This window comes from Falco punctatus, assembly GCF_963210335.1.
Source record: "Falco punctatus genome assembly, chromosome: 9".
NCBI classification, from domain to species: domain Eukaryota; kingdom Metazoa; phylum Chordata; class Aves; order Falconiformes; family Falconidae; genus Falco; species Falco punctatus.
In genome coordinates this window covers 17,744,084-17,764,234 of record NC_137589.1, presented here as the reverse complement: position 1 = coordinate 17,764,234, position 20,151 = coordinate 17,744,084, and the positions used below count along the sequence as shown (strand labels likewise).

The 20,151-nt window shown below is 38.7% G+C and overlaps 1 long non-coding RNA gene across 1 annotated transcript in view; it reads right to left on the bottom strand.

Annotated features, from left to right (window-relative positions):
- LOC308069814 overlaps positions 1–20,151 on the bottom strand; it is an 80,717-nt gene that overhangs the window by 58,649 nt on the left and 1,917 nt on the right. The window contains exon 3 of the long non-coding RNA XR_013930524.1: positions 2,627–2,969. This is a non-coding gene — a long non-coding RNA (uncharacterized lncRNA). The remainder of the gene's footprint in view (positions 1–2,626; positions 2,970–20,151) is intronic.

The following is a 20,151-nucleotide window of genomic DNA, read 5'->3' as shown; positions in this document are numbered from 1 at the left end:
AGTCCTGCCAAGAACAAAACAAAGACCTATGATATGGCACACTGTGACAAATGGTAGCCTGTTAATATTTCAGATGATTGCTCTGTTTCACCCTAACTATTGGGATAGCTGTAGACAACTTATATCTTTTTCTTAAAGATAACATAAATCTGAAAATCAAGCTTTCTTGTACTAATAATCAGTATTTTAGAAATTCTAGCTTAAAACAGAACTAGGCTTTCTCAACATTGTTTTAGAAAGTTGGGATAGAATACAGTGTCTTATTAAGGCAGAATGAAACAAATGTTTCTTTAAAAAAAAAAAAAGGCAATAGTATTTTTCTCTACAGAAGACCCCTGGTACACATTATTACCTGTTTACAAAATGATGTCCTGTTGCCTCTTAAATTTACATAAACCAGTAAAATCTTTCATATATCTTTTACAGATGGTGACAAAGAAGCTGAGGGTATTGAAAATAAAACTACAGAACACTAATTCTGGCAAGAATTCTTGATTTAATCCCATAATAGTACCTAGGGCTATGAAAAAAAAAAAGTTTGTATAAAATAGTAATTTACTGATTCTAGCTGTTAAGACTTGCACACCACCATCACCCTTCCCCCCCAGTCACTCCTGGGCCAAGTATTTTTCTAACAGGTCAATTTTCAGCCATCATCTTCTAGTTTTATTTTTATTGAGAAAAATATGAAAATGTCTTTGTGCTGCCTCATATTTTTTTTTAGTGACCCTTCCTCAAGTAGCCTTTCTCCTTATGAATCTTACTTGTTTTCAATCTAGTAAAATGCTACCTCTCCTGATCACTTCTCTCTTTCTCAATGCCAGTGTTATTAATTATGAGCCCAGGGAACATTACTACTTGTCACAGGCAACAAAGCCTTATAAATTATGACAAATTCCTGTCTCCAAAAGTGCTTGCTCTATTTTATCTGGCTGATATAACTAACTCCTGACAGAAATAAGGAGTTATTATGGAACATGCATTTCTTTTTAAAGTGCAAGAGTAATTTTTATTCAGCTAAACTATATGAAAATTACTTTCAAGTGTACTGTGCCCATAATATAGTCCAATACAATTCTGGTTAGCCTTTGAGCCCTATATTAAGTGACAGTTTTAGAGCCACAAAAATTTCCAACAACTTACACCTGAAACATCAAAAAGACAAAATAAATACTAGAAAATTTGAAGTTTGACAAGATGCAATATGTGTGTATATACACACACAGCAGTAGTTTTTACAACAGAAATACTTATTTGAAAGTAAAGATATACTTCTGATTGCAGTATTACTTGTATGCAGCTGTGACTTACTGTTTCAATCCACACACCTTGTGAAGTCTAACTTCTAATCCATGAGTCTGCTTTCATATTACCCATTCTTGTGAGTGTCTCGGATGTCTAGGCCTTGCATGTGTGCAAGGACAAGCAGGTGGTATGTGTTGGACATAGACATGCACAGAGTCGAACACAAGGTGGCATTTACTATTGCTGCATGTTACACAACTTTCTGGCACCCTCCCACCCCCCTGCTCTTACACAGACTTGCATTTTGGTGCAGTATCAAGAGTCTGTAACAAAGGTGCACTTTGTGCCAGCACAAACCCTTGACAGTGGTATAGTTTTAGCAATCAAAGCGATTAAAAAAATGTCCCAATCTTTCTCCAACAGCATACAGCTTTCAGGGAGCAAATGCAAGAGAGTTTAAGGGGGATATTTTCTGCAGACAGCTGTACACGGTGCTGCGCTAACATTAGGAGCACTTGTAGGGCAGACTCAGGAGGTCAGTGAGATGAACAGCCCCAGCTGGAAGGGACAGAAGAAACCACAGGTAACTATGGCCCTATTCATTTGATTCAGAAAAATGTTTCTATGGATCTGACTTGTTTCTCTCCAATGAGGAATAATCCTCCACCTGTAAAAGACCATCTCCCACATAAGTCATGAAACTTTCCAACATGCCATCACAAAATTTCAAAACAATTTTGGGCTATTCCACATTCTCATGCCCTTACGTTCGCATCATTTTATTTTTGGTTCTCTTACCTTGTTTTCCATAGGTTTACAACCGCCCTTCCAGGTTCTAGTCCAGAATGCAACAGGTTTTGCTTCTTCCTTTTCCTTACTACGACTTCAGCTACAGGCAGTCCAAGCAGCAGTTTGAAGCACTATGCTCATAGCTTTACACCAGCCTTTCAAAAGGCAGAGCTTACTTCAGTGCTTTTCCTGGTCTTATTCCTGCTCTCTGTGCCCAGCACACTGGCTTTGTTCTTTGTTTCTATCACAATTTCTCTGAAAGTTCTCCAAAACAGCCCCCACCTGCTGCTGGGTGGGCTGTACATGTTACACAGCTGATTCCTGTTTGCTACTCAGGCACACATGGAAGAGGTGAGGAGGCCACATTAGGTTTGAAGCAATTACCTCAGAATTGGCTGATACCCACAGCAGTATCACAGGTGTTGCAGGTTTTGCAATTTGCAAAAAAATAACTGGTATCTCAAATACTGCTATGCAGTCATTTGCTTTCAAAAACTCTGTACTACAATAAATAACAATGTTGGGGGTTTTGTTTTAATATTCATTTCTAACATTTAGAAACTCAATATGGGACAAGTGAGAAAGAACTTACTCGTGTCTGTAGATGAAGCTGAGGAACTTCTGTTTACTGCAGGTGGGCTATCACCAGGTCTGGAAAGAGTAACTTCTCTTCTCTTGCAGCCCAGTGAGACACAAGAGACAGTCAGGTGCTGAGGTAACCTGAAGCAACTTCAGTGCAGCCAGACCATTTTTACAGGTAGAGGACATGGCTCACAGGATTCTCTGAAGAAGCCTTTAATTGTCTGTTCAGAAATTGCTCACTAATAACTCTTTGATGGAACGCGTTGTCATGTACCACAAACTCTCGCTGAGTTATGGATTAATATTGAAAACAGTCAGCAGCTCACTGAGAAATTTCAGTCCAAAACCTTTTCCTAGAAAAAAATAAATATGTCAGCTAGGATATAACAAACTTTTAAGTGATGAGTTCTTACTATAAACTTTGTTTTTCACAGGCTGTGCTATCATGTTGCAAAATCCTCATGACAAGATGTTAGAATTGTACGTATAGCAGTTTACTAAAAACAGAACATCATTTACTCTATAGCAAATGAGTAACAACAGTCTTAATTTCACAGCAGTTTCTATGATGTGTATCTATTAAAACGGCTTGGCTTTTTATTGGTGTTTCTAATAACTCAATAAAAATCCCACAGTATTTATGATTAAGAAGCTATATTACAGTGATCAAGTTCTACAGTTCTCACTCCCAAGCCACACTCTACTGCTATGGCTTCTACAGCACAGTTTACAACCATATTCCACTTAGTTTACTGAAATTTCACTGGATGTGATCCAGTCTGTAACCAAACCTTAACAGCTATGAATAGTTCCACACAGGACACAAGGATGCTGAAAATGGATGCCTAGACCTTCTTCACAAGTCATCTGCAGAATTTCATTCAATATTCCTGCATCAAAGCTGTAACTTCTGGTTGAGCTAATTCATAAGACACACCCTCTGCCCCCTTTGGTGATGACATCATTTGGAGGGGCTGAAAGGATCTCTTGACAAAGCTGTCTTAATCACCAAAGTCTAAAGGATCTTGCTAATTCCTGTCCTACCCACACATTTTTAACCTTTGAAATATAACCTGCTTGTATTGTTAGTACTTCTCTCAAACTGATACACTAATCACCTTTTCTGCCAAACTTTTATTACATAAATCAGGCATTTACACTACTACAATTATGACTATTATCTGGACAAATTTTTTGTACAATAGCTGCTCATATTGTCTCTGGTTCCAGTTCTGTTACTTCTCCTGCATGCTTGCACAAAGCATTTTAGATGTGAAATATTTCTGTGATAAATCTTGATACAGGAACATTACCAAGACTAGACTGAATGGGAACATGAAATAAATCAGTGGTCCTCCATCCAAACATATTTTACTGTCAGGATTTGCTGACCTGGGTCAGTGGTAGGGCTATTGAGGCCTTTATCATTCCAGAATCAAGCACCATGCAAGTATGCGATTCGTTTATACATTATTTTCTTTTGTAAGGAATATTATATTGTACTTTGTCACAGAAGCTGTGCTAGCACCACTCTGAAATGAAAAGGACAAGCAGCTCACAGCTCTTCCAGCTGTTATTCCAGTTTTAGACGTCTGTCTCAGTCACAATTTCTTGAAGTCTCTTTGTAACCTAAAGCCACTAGGAATTCACTTTGAAAAAGCAAATCAAAACAGAGTGTAGGTCTGCAGTGCACACAGTAGTGCAGAGAGGTCAGGCTAGTGCCGACTGGTACATCTGCACAGAAGAGTGTTAACACGTTAGTGATGCACTGTGCCCGTGCTCACAACTCCCACCTCTCTCAAGGGCTTATTAACTGTAATGCAATGCCAGCTTCACACAGCCAGCTCCAACTTCTCTGCACGATATACCACCATGAGTTTGAATGCCAGCATAATTAAATCAAATGCATGTTGGTCTCACACAACCAAATTCAAATTTTCATGTTTCCTAGCATCACCTTTAATAAATTGCTCTTCATGAGGGGGAAAAAACTACATGAAATCTGCTTGCTTCACTGGAAATATTAATGCATTAAGGCAGAGCCACAATCCATACTGAAAGAAAACAGACTTAAAATTCAGAATTTTTCTTTAAAGTCAAATATGCATGATCTTGAAAAACACTGACCAACACCAGAAAAGAATGAGAATTCCCAATAACTAACAAATCTTGCTATTATTAAATATTCGACATCAAAGATATTTTAATGGTCCTTGCTTACTATTTATCTTCCATTTTTTATAATAATTGACCATTTTACTTTGATGCATGAGAGGTCTACGAATAACCTCCTATAGTGGAGAGAAAAAAAACACCTCTTTTAGATAAATTTATTTCTACATTTAATTAATATAATATTTAGATATTAATAGAATATTAATAATTTGGACAGAATACACGTAAGGAAAGAGTAAAAGCTTCCTAAAGTATTCAGATATGTTACGTTATCTATCTTTTAACTGCTGAATGTTTAGTTCTACAAAGTTTGGATAAACTGCCATGACTGCAAAAAGTCCAGTTCAAGTCTACTTACAGCCACTAGCCAGACAATGAAATGCATCCTTCCATTAAAGTAATTATCAAAGAGAGAATAAGATTACAAAAACTGAGTAGTTACTGTTTCATATGGTCAAAAAATGATTTTTTGGTTGATTTGGAAGCTTACTGATAACACAATGAAAACAAGTGGCAAGAAATAAAATATGTCCTATTTATCAAACTAATTACCAATATAATCTTCAACATGTAGCATTAATAATGATTTACTAAACCTTCCAAATCAAAGTATAGCTCTTTATTGGTAATTAACACTGGAGACAAACTTAAATTTTACATGTGTCTTACCTGTGAATTTTCTAGTAATAGTTTCTTCACAGCAAGTTTTTTGGTATCAGTCTGAACAAAGAATTGCAGGTTTAGGTATTTAAGTAACCAATATGCTCTGGAATGGTTTTAGATCAAGCTTTCTACATGTTGTCTGACAGCACCTGTAGCTCATTCAGGGTAATTTACCTTCAGTGACATTCAACACATACCTAACCCAAAATGCTCCTATTTACAATAGAAAGCTTTTAAGGACTTCTACCTCCATTCTAAAGACTTAACTGCACCTGATACAACCTAAACCAGGGGTCCTCAAACTTTTTAACCAGGGGGCCGGCGCGCGGATGCAGTGGCAGGCAGCCATCTGCGGCTGCTTGGTTTCCCCCCCCCCAACCCCCGGCAAGGGGTGCGGGGGTGTTCTGTAAATACTGGGGGCCGTATCCAGCCCATGGGCCATAGTTTGAGGACCCCTGACCTAGACTCACATAAAAATGAGAACTGACCCACAAAGTCAGCTAGAGGAGAAAAGGGATTGGTCCTTGGCTGCCTCAGTGGCCATAGGGTTCTCTATGCTGTTTCCAAATTCTTACACATAGCCAATTCTACATAAAACTTGTTTCCTGTTAGGATGTCAGCACTGAGACTATACCACATCATACAAGTCATAGTATGAGTACCATCTTCTGCAAACAGCAGTCACATTTTTCCCCTTTGCCTTTATTGCCTTTAACCACCACAGATGATAGGATTAGACAATCCTTAGCCAAACACTAGGAACACTGATCTAGACCCTTGAAAGTGGGTTATTTCTGCAGCTGTCAAACTCCTCTGTGATCAGAGGATGTCTCTTAAATACATTTGTTTTTCTCTCATCAAGCCCTTATCCCTCTATGCATTGTCTACTTTGATATCTCCATCTGCCAGCCACATACCCTCAAATACTAAATCCTCAGAAGCTGCTGAAGAAGAAATGGAGGCTAGAATACTGAGTGACAGATGGAAACGTGTATGTGTGTTTAGTACATAATCTGTGTGGGAGAACATACCCGTATCCCCCACCAGCAACCAATTCAGCTTTGTCAGAGACATGTATCTTATCACAGGTACCTAAAATATCCCACTTGAAACTCCTAATACAATGCTTCACAAATATCCATACACAGGCATGACAGAATGCCTGGTTTAGAAGCACCAGTTTACCAGGACTGCTCAGGAGGCAGAAGTCCCAAAATCCAGTTGGCCTGATGGCTCATGGCATTTCACTGGAAAGGTACTCGCAAGCGTAGGATCTTCCATGCTCCATGTCAGAGGAGTCCTGAAATACTTTTTAAGTTTCTGCTTTGAGGAACCATACAAACATACAAAAAAGCTACATTTCTACTAGTCTTAACTGTGGTACAGTTCTGCCCAAGTTTGTACACAGAGAGGAAGAGAGCATACTGGAAGCGTGGCATCTCCACCATTCCTATAAAGGTAATACTATGAACATGTATTTTCCATGTCCCTTTCATCCTGCTTTTTTCCTTCCTTCCCAAATCAAACTGTATTACATATCACATTAAAAATAATCATAATAAACATAGAGTAACTGACTTAACATCCAGATTACTTTAAAAAAAAAACAACCTTAAAATCATAAATACCTTTGTCTATCTGTTACAACCATTCTGTATTCTTCCTAACCTGCAGTACTGTAAACCTTCCTCAAGTACCTTTTCCAGTGACAAGCTGCTCAATGTTTTAGTCAATACTGGTGATTTCATAAATTATTTTTAACTTCTGTGTCTGTTCTCACTTCACTTGTCTCAGGAAGCTCTAGGTGTGTTGAGCAGATGCTTATGATTCTTCTGTATGACTTGTGCTTTTTGCTCATGATTACCAAACAGGAATGAAGCTTACTTCTGTTTGGCCAGAGGAGCTTTAAGTGAATTTATTTCATGTCTTTTTCTGCCCCACTATAGAAACAGCATCAGATGATCTTCTGTTTTATACTGTAGGCTCAGTACACTCAGTCTCCAGGGGAAAGGGTGTTCTGAATTGCTAGTTTTCTGCAATGCTAATGCAGAAAACTATGAGCATAATGTCTATTTCTTCAAAAATTTACAAATACAATTTTTAAGTGTTTTGGTCACCACATAAAAATGCAGAGGAATACTGTTGTGGGGGATTTTTTTTTTAACAGTATTAGATAACAGTTCTATTAGATTCACAACAGTATCTCAGAGCTAAAGAAAATGCAATTGCTAACAGCATTTCTAAAAAATTACAAACAAAAATCGAGTTGCTTCTTTGCAATGCAAAGTTATAATCCTCTAAGTCATTGTATGAGGAAATAATCCTAAATGTTGTACAGCTCCGTTTGTTTGCCAGGTATGAATATGCTTTCTGAAAGTATGTCAAAAAACAGCAGCTAAATAGAAACACTGACAAAGAAACAGTAATTCTAACATTTTTCATAGGAAAGTATCTCATAAAACATGATTCCATACTGGTTTTAGGTCATTATTAGGAGTACCTGGGGTTTAACAGTTTAATTAAATTATCTTTCTATTTGCTTCATTTGGTGAAAAGATGTGACTATCCTATGTGTTTGCTTAAACACATAAAAAAGCACTTTATACACAAGTCTGCCCATCTGTGTATCTTCTAAACATGTTTCATCCTCTCCTCTGATTTACATCATACAATTCATTGGTAGTGGAGATGGGATTCATGAAATAAAAGTTCAGCTGATATGAAGAATCTAAGATTACAATCTCACACACTGTTGAGACAAAAATAATGCTGTCACCAAGACAGTGAAGCAGATGCAAGCCTTGGTCTGCCATAAATATATGCAGTTGCCTTGTTCAAGTCACTTTTTGCCACATTAATTTAACTATATTTCCTAGATATGGGATACCATGCTATTGTTTATCTCTGTAGTCCTTTCCTCAATATGGGTTACAACTTGAAGAAAGCAGATTACTATTTGGTAACGGGAAGCACATTCTCAAACTTGTAGTATTCAAGTCCATTAACCTCAAACAAGCAATACATGTATGTAACCCTGATCAAAGCATCACATGTTGTAGCTTTAAGCATCTGGAGTAACTTAAATACAACCCCTACTAAATATGAAAACTAACAAGTAATGACACCACAAAATGGAGGGAAAAGATCTCTACTCATATTTCTAGTAAAAAGAAGCTTTCGGGGATCTCAGCATTGCTCTTGCGAAGTCCACAAACTATAGGTGGAATAATGATGATAAGGAAAATGCTGAAACATAATATACAAAGGGCACCTTGAGACAGTCAAATCAAACAGGAGAGCTAGAGAAAGCATATACAGGACCCACATTAATAGCGGCATCAAAAAGCTGATGAGTATAAGCATAACATGACACACATGGTGAATCCCAGCAGGACAAACACACTTAAATTTCATGGAACCAAGCTGGGATTGCTATATTTGGGTTAAAAAACATGATCAGCAAATGGCTACTATCATTTTCCAGGACAGTCTCAATTTAAAGAATGATAACAATATCTATCACCAGAAAAGAGGTTTAAAAACAGTAAAATATGCCATTGTTCTTAATAAGACATCTAGCTGAGACACCCTCAAATTTAGAAGTTTTTCCAAGTACATATTTTTCAAAAAAGGGATGAGTACAAGCAAAAATGCATACTTGGCATTACCACAATACTGCATCTGTAATCCCAAATACCAAGAGCTTTACGCATTTTCAACTACCACATCGAAAGCTAAATAGTAAGTTTATGATAAACAGGAAAGTACTGGCACATATATAAATAAGCACACAAAACAGCATAACAAAGAAACAAAGCTGTTCTAGCAAACTGTACGAGGCAGTTTCTACAGTACACAACATAAGGCAGTCTGACATGCAGACAACAAGCCAATTTATCACACTGCCTCCACAAGTCTACTTACATTTAAACATCAGTTATCTGAAATGATTTTTTCCCATTTATAGATGCACCTGTAGCAAAATTAGAACTCCTAAAAAACAATTTTTAAGAGCATGTTTTTAACTGCTTGTTTATTTCTCTTTGAGTTTTGATTTCATTCTGAAGAGGCAAATTATAGACTTCTTTAACTGAAAACACTAATCTAAAAAGAACCCTTTCACTTTATGAAACCCTTAAAAGAAAATTCCTGAGTGATTGCCAGGTGCTGCTCTTATCAGCCAGCTAACTCCTACTACTGTGCTTTTAACCAGGGTTAAAAGGGTTAGTTTTTGTTGTTCTTTTTTTACATATCCTAGATTCTACATATGAAAAATATATCTCTAGATACTGATGTAAAAGAGGTATTAAACTCCAAAAAGTAAAAATATGGAATAAATAGGTATGTATAAAAAATATAAAAAAGAGACATTTAGAAGGGGATAGAAGGAAATAAGAATAACTCTTAGCTAAATATTCTAAAAATTTGTATCTGTTTTGATACCAGTATCATTAGTGTCATCGTGTTTTACACAGATTCTGGTGCACTGGAAGTTTGAAAAGTAATTACACAGCATCAGCAAAACCATAACAGATCTCTTGAGTTCAGAAACTACTGATGACTTAGGATCATAGAACACCTTAGGTTGGAAAGGACCTCAGGAAGGCTCCAGTTCAACCTCCTGCTCAAAGCAGGGTCATCTGCGAGGTCAGACCAGGTTGCTCAGGGTACTATGCAGTCAGGTCTTGGAAACCTCCCAGAAGGGAAACTGCACAACCTCTCTGGGCAACTTGATCCACTGCTGGGATGTCCTGGGGATAAAAGTTTTCCTTGTAGCCAGGCTGAACCTTTCTTGTTCCAGATTACTCCTGTTGTCTCTCACCCTCCCACCATGTGCCATGGTACAGAGCCTGGCTCCATCTTCTTGATGACCTTATATTGGAGGGGCTGCTGTTAGATGCCCCTGAAGCCATATCTTCTGCAGGCAGAACAAGCCCACTTCCCTCAGTGTCTCCTCACAGGGCAAGTGCTCCAGCCCCTGACCATATTGATGGTCCTCTGCTTAACTTACTTCAGTTTATTAGGTGTCTGCATTTTCCCATGTTCAATTCCATAAGGTTTCTATGAGCCCATTCCCTGCTTCAGCCCTGTTTGAGCTACAATTCCTAAACTCCATATAGACATGAAATACCAAAAAGGAGTTACATGAAATTTTTCTTTATCACAAAACATTGCTCTGTGAGATGACTGTAGCAAGTTGTAATCAACCAAAGCTGGTATGATGACATGAGACAGTAGTAGAGTAAAAGGTTCATAAAAAGATCAGAATTTCTGTAACATTGCTTAGTTGCTGGCTGGGGTTAAGCCAGGACAGTCCTACAGAGAACAGCTGTAATATCTAGCCTTAAACCCCTGGGTGTTAGGTTTTATCACATAGAAGTCTTGCTCTGTACTGATGGGCATGCGTTAAAACGCTGTCCTTATGTTATGCATATACCTATGTTATGCATATACAGTTATATGAACTCATTATTTTCATTATCATTGCCTTTTTTCTACCATGCTTCAAAAGCAAATTGTTTTCTTAACTATAATTTATAACGAACTTTGTAATTTACTGCTACAGTGAATGTGCAGAAAGCATTGATTTAATTTTGAATTTTAAAAGCGCAGTGTTTTACTTTAAGTAGCAGCCTCCTGAACACAAAAATCATTGGTTTTGTTAAGTTTTTTTTCTTCAACTATCGACTTTGCTTTTTGTATTTTTGCTTAACTGTAGGTCATTTCCTTAAAATTAATTCCATTTTATATGCTGATGTATTAAAAAAATGCATTCCTCATGGCACCTGATAAATACCTAACTTTTTACTGAACTTCTGTTATGTAATATACCAGTTTTCTCTCTTGAATAGAAGCTAGAGAATGTTGCAGAACAGTTCAGAAGTTTTTTTACTAAGCAAAGTCCTTGTTAATGAACATAGTGGTTCAGCATAACACTGCTCAAATACACAATAATTACAAAGTTATTATTTAAAATTATAATTTAATTATATATAATTATATATATATTTAATTATAAAACAACTGTAAGTACATACTAAAGTTTTTTTTTTAATTCTTCAGGAGGTTTGGTAATCTGAATTCCCATTTACTTTTTAATAGTGTTTGTCATTCTTAAATATGAAGATGCTTTGGAAAAGCATCTAGTATAAACTGCATTGGTTTTACCAGGTCTGGAAAAATAGTTTATGAATTTTTTAGTATGTTGTTGTTTAATATGTTGGGTTTTTTCTTAAGTTATAAGAAGAATTATGTGGAAGACAGAGGTACTGTGCTATGCGCTTTATGAACACAGAATAAAAGACAGGCCCTGACCTGAAGCCTACAGCAAAACTTGTAGTGATAAGACAAATTTTACACAGGGAAGACTGAGGTCAAAGTTCTAGTCCATGGCCTTACCAGCAAGATTTTCTTTACATACTCACAATTCTTACTGGAAATGTTAGAATATAAAAGGAACTATTTCATAAATGTGATTAAATTCCAAAATAGTGAAAAATTATTGAATAGATCTATTAATTAAGATTAATTTGGTTGAGAAATTGAGAAATTATCTTGACAAACAGATCCTTTACAGTAATTTGTGAAATTAAATTGTATTCTGTTCCTTACTGAATAGTTTAGATAACAAGAGCAGTGGGAATTTTGATATACACATTTTGCAATTCACAGCTGGATCCTGCCCAGGCTACTTGTGAGAATTCACATGAGAGAAGTTGATTCCCCAAATAGACATGAATAGTAAATAGAGAATTATTTCAAAGTACTCAGCATTGATTAGTTTAAAAATCCAAATGAATATTCACAGAAATAAATTGAATTATTTGCCCAAGACTTTGTTCCCTGAGACTTTTTGCAGAGATAAATCTAGCTCATATCTCTCTGTTTTGACAGGAGGAGAAAATTGGTGCTTTTCTGCAAGGGCTGATGTGAGCATGGCAGACCGTCATATGCTTCCACGTTATACAACTTCTGGAGATATGATCTTGATTGATGAATCTTTCATTCTGAAGCATAGAGAGCAAAATGTCTTAACTGCATTTTTTGCAGATGTTTAGAAGAACATAGACTGATATGCAGATCCCAGACTTATTTTCCAGTGTTGGCACGGCTGGAAAACCGAAACCAAAACCATACTCTTAATCAAAGCTCATTTGGTCTGTAGCTGCTGAGTGGTAATAAACACGGGAACACCACTTCTAAGATAACTTTTCAGGGCAGAGGCAAACAATAGTTTTTTGCATCACAAGAAGCTTGCTGGGGCATCGGAACAGTAGCACCTTGCAGTGAGGCAAATGAGTATACAGATGGTTTTAGATGCATTACTGATGTTGCAATAGCAAGAAAAAAGGCAGACCATTGCTAGATGGTAATGAATGACCAAACTCACAGGAAGATTTTCAGCTATAGTTTCTTGCCTAGGTTCCCCTCTTTACACAGCAAAGGGTCAAAAGATGAGCCTACACTCACAAGTGGGATGACAGTCAGAGTTAGGGCTAGGTTTGAATTAAAATAAACCCTAAAGCTTCCTTGGTGCTGGAAAGAAGCTGCCAATGGAAAGGCTAGACTGCAAAGACTACTTGGCTGTGAGAGTTTCTTCATGTGTACTGATGGGGGTGGGCAGGGACAGGGGGGAAACGCTTAAAGCTCGGCCTTCACTTGGGTTAGGGTTATGATTGAGAGGAAGTGAAAGCCTACTTCTCCCCTCCCCACCCCCTTTATTTTACATTTTTGTAATGAAATTCATCAGGACTAATGTAATCCCACACATTCTCTTGGTCATTTTATATTTTAAGTGTTATTAATATGCACAGTGTTTAGCTGAATTGGATGTAGTTGAACAAGACTAAATGGTAAAAGTAGCAATTGAATGGTAAATTGGCAATGCTGCTAGACAAGGAAATGTTTGGGAAGGGAAAGTAATTTAAATGAAGAAAAAACCAGACTTTCTAATTTCATAAAATGATAATGCTATGCTATACTATCCTATTTAATTATTTTCCTCTCTCACTTATTTTTAGAATAATTTTTATTTTGCTTCCTTTTACAACTATATATTTAAGGGTAGCAAGGTGGGTTTTATACTGGAATACTCCTGAGGTGTGTCTGAGTTCTTCAGAACTCACTAAATAACGGAAAATATTGTTTAACAGAAAATATGGGAGGCTGATACATTTGTACTAAAAAGTGCGATAGGCTGAAAGGAACCTTACCCAATTCAGGAAGAGCATATGCAAAGTCCTGCAGCTGCGAAGAAAGAACATCCAGCAATAATACAAACCAGGGGCTGCCTAGCTGAGGAGTAGCTCTGCCTGAAAAGGGCCTGAGCATCCTGACAGACAGCAAGCTGATCAACAGGCAGCAGTATGCCCAGGCAGCAAAGAAGTCCAAAAGTTGTCTGGACCTTTATGAATCACAGCAGAGCCAGGACACTGTAATTATCACCCTTTATTTGGTACCTAGTAGACCACATCTAGGATAACCCTGATCAGTTGTGGGCTCCACAGTAAATGAAAGATTAGATCAGCTGGGTGAGTTCAGAGGATGTCCACCAAGATGGTCAGCAGCTGGAACACTCACCCTGTGAGAAAAGGCTGAGGGAAGCAGGCTTGTTCTGCCTGGAGAAAAGGTGGCTGCAGAGGCACCTAAAAGCAGCCCCTCCAAAACCTATGAAGTCTTCAAGAAGGTGCAGCTTGGCCCTGCATAAGGTATTCTAGCCTACACACAGTGTTCTGTCATATTTCTGAGATTTCAGTTTAGATAGAAGAAGAAAAAGAAAAGACATCCTTTGTAGATAATGTATGGAATTTTCCACCATTGAAGGTGGACACATGCCTGAAATTTGAGTATGAATATTCTGTCAGCAGTTCAATTGGGGATGCTAGTAAGCATCTCCTTTAGCACCTAGTATGTGTGTTGAATGCTACTTCCCAGCAAATCCAGATGTTTTCTTTGTGCTTAGTGGTAAAATTACCTGATGAGTTTTGGGAAAATCTGGAAATGACACTGAGAGGTGGATACTCCTATAAATTACAGATGCTAAAATAAGACCACAGTCTAATTCTAGTGTTATGCAGTGGTCCAATGATCTTACTTCACCTACCATTATACTGAGTTCATCATTAAGAGAGAAACAAAGCTTTGTTATAAAGCAATTGTCCACACAAAGAAGGTCCTATACAACTCAATATCCAAGGTGTCTGCCAACAGGAAGCAAAATCTTTATAAATGGGCTACAGAAAAAATGAAAAGCAGAGCTTTGAACTGATTGATACTGGTTCTTACCCGATGAGAACTAATGCAATGATCTGATGTAAATATAGGTGTGTGTATGTCCTAAAGCCCGAGAAATGAAAATTATTTCCTTCTTCAATAGAATTACTGCCCACAGAGACACCATTCCAAATGACAACTTTTTATTAAAAAATTCAAAACATTTTCTAGCCTTCATTCTTCTAGCTGGGGAGCAGTTTCTGAAAAAACTCATTTGCATCAAAGTGTATAGGGGATCAACTGTATAGCAGCTGGATAAAATGATGATAAGATTTCAAGATCCTGTGATGGTGTCTTAGAAAGGGGATGGAGAAGGAGGAATAGACTGAAGTATTCTCAAGAATTAGGAAGTATAGCCATAGACTAGGATATTAAAGGCCTGTCTTGCAGAATTTATAGACTGCCATTTGGATTTAAATCTGTCAGTCTATCCTTGAAAAGACATTTGACTGGAATTATGGGTGGTGGATCTCTGTGTAAGATTAACAGCTTTCAGCGCCCTGGCAGAGCTGTCTCACTACTAAGGTATTTGATGCTGAGGACCGATGACAGCAGCCCATTATTTACACCTGGAAAATTTCTGGAGCATATATTAAGGGGCTAGGGCACAGAAACAGAAGGGTGTGCAAGAAAGCAAGGCTGTAGGGAGGATTCTTCCCTGGGAGTGTCTTATAATATTCCTAATGATCTCAACACAGGTACTGGATGCTCTGCAGAGTACAGTGCTTCAAGCACTTGGGAAAAAAATGGGTTCTTCCCCTCAAGGGGTGCAATGTTCCACCTGAAATGAGGCCTGAAATTTCAAGGTAAAAATACCCTCTCAAAGCAGGAGTTGTGGATTTTGCTGGGATTTCAGAGCCATGCCTACCTAATTTGAAGAGTAACCATGAAGTCTGTATGTTGAGCTATCTTATGCCGGGAGCCTTTCTTATTCCTGCTGGAATGAGGCTTGAAGGGGTCCTTAGTAGTAAAAAAAAAAAAAAAAAATTCAAAAAAAATGGTGGTCAGTAATAAACTGGGAGGTTGTAGAAGACAGTAAAGAGTTTAGTCTGTAAATGAGAATAGAAAGTTTACGCTGCTTGGCTTCTTCCTGTCTGTTACAAAAGCTGATGCAAAAAAAAGAAATTAAAATCTGATGCAAAAAAAAGAAATTAGGATAGCTGAAAAAAATCCCTGTAATACCCTCAGAGGCAATAATTCCTATCAAAACTTTAACAGGCAGAGTCTTAAGATGCCATGTTTTATCAGAACACGCAAGGAGACACAGGCTGCTAATATGCAATGTTCATTAAACAATGAAATTATTTCAGAGGACATTCTCTGAGGTTGCTAGCCTTTCTGATAATTACAGGAAGAATTTTCTGACCACACCCTCCCGTGTCCAAGACAGCACATGGTGTGTCTGTACTAAACCAATACAGCCTGAAGGAATGCCTCTTTAACAAAGAGGAGTCAAGGATTTATGAGGAGAAAGATGCAAGAAAAGATGAGAATGGCTTGAAACCACAAGTAATCCCGGGTAGATTTGTCTTCTGCACTCATTTGGGAGCTGCACATTGAGAATTTTTTGTACTGCTATTTTCAACTAGCAGATCTAAAAAGAAACTCATGGATTTGGTGAGTAAAATTCCCTGCTGCATGTTTCCTCTGAATACATAACTTAGACTAGCTCTTGTCCCTTCTTTCCCGATGTAATGGTTTTGGCTGGGATAGAGTTAATTTTCTTCATAGCAGCATGTATGGTTTTGGTTCTGTGATTAAAATAGTGCTGATAAAACAACCATTTTTTAGTTATTGCTGAGCAGTTCTTACACAGCATCAAGGCCTTTTCTGCTTCTCACAGCACCCCACCAGTGAGTAGGCTGGGGGTGCACAAGAAGGTGGGAGGGGACACAGCCAGCACAGAGATGAAGAGATATTCCAGAGTGTTGTGGTTTAACCCCAGCCAGCAACCAAGCACCACACAGCCACTTGGTCACTCCCCCCACGGTGGGATGGGGAGAGGGTTGTGGGAGTAAAAGTGAGAAAACTTTATTATGAGATACAGTTTAACAGGTGAAGCAAAAGCCATGTGTGCAAGCAAAGCAAAACAAGGAATTCATTCATAAATCCCATGGGCAGGCAGGTGCTCAGCCACCTCCAGGAAAGCCAGGCTCCATCACATGTAATGGTTACTGGGGAAGACAAACACCATAATGCCAAATGTCTCCTCCTTCCTCCTTCTTCCCCCAGCTTATATATACTCAGCATGACGTCATACAGCACAGAATATCATTTGTCTAGGTCAGGCCAGCTGTCCTGGCTGTGTCCTCTCCCAATGTCTTGTGCCCCTCCAGCCCTTTCATTGGTAAGGCCTGGGAAACTGAAAAGTCCTTGACTTCTATAAACATCACCCAGCAACAACCAAAACCATCAGTGTGGTATCAACATAGTTCTCACACCAAATCCAAAACACATCACTGCACCAGCTGGAAAGAAAATTAACTTTGTCCCAGCTGAAATCAGGACACATACCATATGACATCATGGTCAGCATATAAAACTGGGGAAAAAGAAGGAAGAGGGGGATGTTTGTAGTGATGGCGTTTGTCTTCCCAAGTGAGTGTTATGTGTGATGGAGCCCTGCTTCCCTGGGGATGGCTGAACACCAGCCTGCCAATGTGAAGTGGTGAGTGAATTCCTTGTTTTGCTTTGCTCACACATGCAACTTTTGCTTTATCTACTAAACTTTCTCTATCTCAACCAACACATTCATGCTTTTGGATTTCAATTTGCTCCCCTGTCCCACTGCGGGGAGTGAGTGGCTGGCTATGTGGCATTTAGCTAACTGGGGTTAGTCCATGAAGCCTGGAAATCTTCAATCTTCAAGCTGTGAATCTCATGACAAAGGAGCTTCATGCTGAATTTTGGGCACAATGCAATGGTGCACCTTACACTACTGAATGGAAACCTGCAGCCTTTTGTTGCTATTAGTAGTTAAATATTTAGCTCTTAAAAGCTGCAAATGACTTAACAAGTAAAAAATGTACTCTTTGTCACTACTGGTATCACATACAGAGTTACACAGGGTGGTATGGCAGAAGTCTCGCTAGTGCTGCCATTTTTTTCTCCTCATGTTCCAGATGTTACTGTCAGCTCCGTATTGATTTGAAAGCAGCTCCAGGGGCTGTGACTGAATCTGCCACAGTTAATCATGAAAAGAAAGAGAAGACATGGCTGATTTCAAGGAAATCCATTATGTTCAAAATGAGCAGAAAGGAAAAAATACCCAAGTAGTTTCCAAGATCCTAGGAGTCAGGTCACAAGGAAGACAGATGTTTCAGTTTTCAGATATGCAACTGATAATCTCCTTCTTTACACTGACCGCTGTTGCCTGTTGTCTCAATTTCTAGGAAAATGACCTAGTTTTCAGGAATAATCAATGATGTCATTCTGACTTTGGAGATCCCTTATGTATCACTGTTAGCATCTTAGAATGACAACTCTGTAACACCTAACTTCTGCAAAAAGGTTTCCAGCAGACAGAATTAAGATTCTGGTATTCAACTAGGTCACAACCCACAGCTGCAAATAGAAATATGAAGATTCACCAGTGTCTTGCTATAAGCAAAAAATCCAGAGCAAAGGCAGATTCAAATAAAAAAAAGGCAGACGAAAAGCACTAGAAGTTAAATTCAAGAAATTTCTTTCCTCCCCAAGACACAATGGATACATGTGTCCAGATGTAACTTAAATGCCACAATAAAAATAAAATTAATATTAACAAAAAGTGTAAATGTTACCAACTATAGAAACCATAGAAAGGGCATGCATCCATAAGCCCCAAATGCTGAGCTAGATTGTTACCTTTGGGTTCAACATACTAGTTTACTTCTTTGTCCTTTTTCATATAAGTTATTTAAAGAGACTTTATATAAATACAGGCTTAGCATCCATCATGGTTTAACCCCATTCAGCAGCTTACTCTCTCCTCCCTTTTCCCCTGTGTGATGGGGAAAAGAATTGGAAAAAGGTGAAACCTATGGGTTGAGATAAGAAAGTTTAATAATTGAAATAAAGTAGTAGTCATAATAATAATGACAACAGTGATAATAATTGTAACGAAAAGGAGAGGGAGAGCGAGGAATAAAACCCAAGGGGGAAAAAAAGCAAGTGCTGCACAATAGACTTGGTCACCAATGTCCAGCCAGTCTCCCACCAGCCATCAGCAGCGAGTAAGCACTACTTAGCAACAACTAAAACGTCAGTGTGTTATCAACATTATTCTCATACTAAATCCAAAACACAGCACTGCACCAGCTACTAAGGAGAAAATTAACTCCATCCCACCTGAAACCAGGAGACCATAACTGCTGAAGTATTGGAAGGGAAAATTCAAATTGTAACTGCTCAGCAGTGGTAATCTGTGACCAAAGAAATGGTCTGTCATGGAGGGCAAAAAGGCCCAAGTGCAGAAGGGGCTGAGCTGGCTGAAAGCCCAAATGCCAGACATGGAAGAACTCCCTGTAAGGAAGTGGAGTTTCTGTTGCTGATAAGAAATAGCCACAGGGCTGCCTTGTAGAAATCCTGGAATACCAGTGCTCCAGGGCTACCTTTGGGCAGCAGAGCTGGCACTGGGGGATGGCCCCAAGGCAGGGCTGAGGCACCTCATGCCAATGCTTATGGGACTGGTGTTACTGCAAGTGTATGTAAGGAATCAGCCTGTGATGCATCTTTGTAGACTCCTTGTAGAACCACTTAAAGTAGTAGAACTCTGTCCAATGCTTTTTTAAAAATACATTTAAGCTCAATTATTAAGAACTCCACAATTTCATGGTTACAGCAGCCAAGGCTGCCCTTGACCTTCACATTCCCCACCAGTGCCTCCTTGTTGGTGAGAATAAGGTCTAGCATAGCACCTCTCCTTGTTGGCTCCTCAATCACTTGGAGAAAGAAGTTATCATCAATGCGTTCCAGGAACCTCCTGCATTGCTTATGCCCTGCTATGTTGTCTCTCCAACAGATACTGGGGTGGTTGAATTCCCCTATGAGGACCAGTGCTTCTGAACACAAGGCTGTTCCTATCTGTTATAGAGGGCCTCATCCACTTGGTCTTCTTGGTTGGGCAGTCTGTAGCAGACCTCCACTATAATGTCACCTGTCCCTGTACTCCCTTTAATCCTGACACATAAGCTCTCAGTCAGCTCCTCATCCATTCCCAGACAGAGCTCCATGCACTCCAGCTGGTCACTGACACAGAGGGCAACACCCTCTCCTCCTCTCCCCTGCTTGTCCTTCCTAAAGAGCCTATATCCTTTCATTCCAGCTAATCCTGTCATAGAGGCCAACCAACCACACCTCTGTGATGCCAATAAGATCACAGCCCTGCAGGTGTGCACAGGTCTTTAACTCCTCTTGTTACTTGTGTTTGCATAGAGGCATTTA